Source organism: Lactuca saligna, chromosome 2 (genome assembly GCF_052625555.1).
Source record: "Lactuca saligna cultivar CGN05327 chromosome 2, ASM5262555v1, whole genome shotgun sequence".
Classification (NCBI taxonomy): domain Eukaryota; kingdom Viridiplantae; phylum Streptophyta; class Magnoliopsida; order Asterales; family Asteraceae; genus Lactuca; species Lactuca saligna.
Window position 1 is genome coordinate 49,117,256 of NC_136418.1, and position 2,499 is coordinate 49,119,754.

Consider the following 2,499-nt stretch of genomic DNA (forward strand, 5'->3'; position numbering starts at 1 on the left):
ATTGTTGTCCACCTAAATTGAGATCTACAGACAATCTAGAATTGTTCAATTTTAGATGTACTAGAACGTGTTTCCCGCTTCCTGATATACCCCAATAATCAAGAACTTCCGAGATACTCCTTACTTTAGGTGAGCAGACTATTATTCATAGAGACGATAGATTTAGATTATTATTAATTATAGTTTTTAGAGAGATTGAGAAGTAGAAGGTTGCATATGCTGTGTACCAGGTCAGATTGTTAATTACACAAAGGAGACATCATATGGCTAACAGATAGGAAGAATTTCATAGATATAATATGTAGAGAGATAGATTTGCATATGTTGCAGTCCAAGTCGGATCTCTTCCAATCACGTAAAGGAGGCAACATATGATTAACAGTAAGAAAGAAAGAAAATAATTTTCTACATACCTACTTTATCGGAATTCCCCAGTCGCTCCATCAATACCGGAATTAAGGACAAAATCTGTACATCGAGGAAAAGTAAAACCACAGTTCTAGATACGTGTTCTTTAGTGTGAGTGGTGGATTCTCATGTATATCTCCCTGCTCAACCTATCCAAGCGTCGTATTGTCAGGCTAAACAGATCTATCTAGGTCAAGATTTGTCAAGTCATTTGATTTCTTAAGTTCCTCTTTGCCTAGTCAAGTCCATTTAAATCCTTCGTGCCTACCAGCGAATCAAACACAGAGCCTAGACAATTCAGCTTTGGTACTTTACACATACTCAGATTGCCTGTTATCACTTGTTGATATCACTTCCCAAACAATACCTACTAAATAAAAAATATAAGAAAATGAAAAATTGTCTTTGAAATGAATCAGTGTAAGATAAACTTAGGAGAATAGAGAAGATAAATCAAACCGTAATTCACCGGTTGAATTTGCATCTAGAAGGTCTGAGAACAACACGCATAATCTCAGAACAGATCCAAAAATTCTTCATGTCATTAAGCACTAACCCCATGTGTGATCCCTTCCTTTCTTCCCTTCATTGCTTTCCCGCAAAGGACACATACTCTCGAACAAAGTTTTGAGTGTTGTACAGTTAAGAGATGTCCCCTATCATGTTCCTAGAGCAGCCACTATCAACAAACTGAAATCTGATGATATGCCTCCATAGCTGCTCCGACACAGAGTGGGATCAGTTGGTCTTTGGAACCCCGTCCATTTTGAATCTGGGTCGACCTTTGTCATCAACACACGATACTCTCTCCCATGGCATATCCTGCTTATCACAAACAGAAGACGGTGAAATATTAGAGTCATTAGAAGATTTAGGAGTTTTCACCTTTGGTACCCATCTATATTCAGGTTTAACCCATTTCTTGTTCGACCCGATGGGTGCCTCGGCACTTGATTTGGAACTTGACGCCGTCTGACTAGATGACTTTGACCTAACCGGTCTTGGCTTCACATGAGTATCTCTTGAACTAGACTTCTGGGCCATCATTCCCTTCTTGTTCTTGGGAGTTGGATGCTTGGCCTTGTGGGTTTGACTCTTGGCCTTCTGCGGGTTCCAGTCACCATTGTCTGAACATGACCTTGAGGGGTTTCTTTTGAAGTATCTCCCTCTTGGCGCGTTTTGCCGGCCTTGAGCATAGTAGGGAACGTATGAATGATTAGGACAATTTCTGGCAATGTGTCCAGGTGTTCCATAGTGAAAACAAGTCTTTTTCTTCACTGTGAAGTTATTTGTTCCTGCCCCTGGTGGCGTATCCTTGCCTTGACTCTTATTGTTCCCACATGTACACTTGCAGCAAGCACTGTGTTGCGCTTGAATTGGTGGCCTGTATTTCTTAACGGCAGGTTTGTTAGGAGTAACAGAATTTGAAGCAACAGATTCTGAGTTCAAGGAGTCATTGGTTTGTTCAGTAGTGTTCTCCTTGTTTTCATCTTCTGCTACTTTACCTGCACATGAAGTATAAATATTAGAATCTTCAACCTGAATACCTCTCGACACAAATCCATATGGTTTGCCATAATGAAGATGTGCCTCCTTGTCAATTTCTTCCTGTATCCTAGGGATGGATGTGTAGTTATGATTGAAAGGTGGAGGAACACTATCATACCCTAGAGCCTTGTTTTGATTATCTTTGAATTTTAATTGGGTTTCAAATAAGGACTTGACTATCTAACTTAACACAGTATAATTTTTAAAACTACCATTTGTTTTTCCACACTTAATTTTCAAAGTGTCAAGTTCTTCAGTTACAGCAGCAAGTTGTCTCTTAATATAGTCATAATTTTCACACTTGTTGCTATACTCTTCCTGAAGCTTCCTAATGTCCTTGGTTTTTGCTTCTAATTCAGCCTTCAGGGGTTTCTGTCCTTTCCTGAGTTCATATCCTTCATATCTCAGGTCCTCAACTTCTCTTTTTAATAAATCAATTTGTTCCCGATGAAATTTAATTATAGTTTCACAAGCTGGAGTATATGTAACTTCAGTGACCAGAATGTTTATAGAACTCATTGTTTTTCTACACTTCAAAGCATC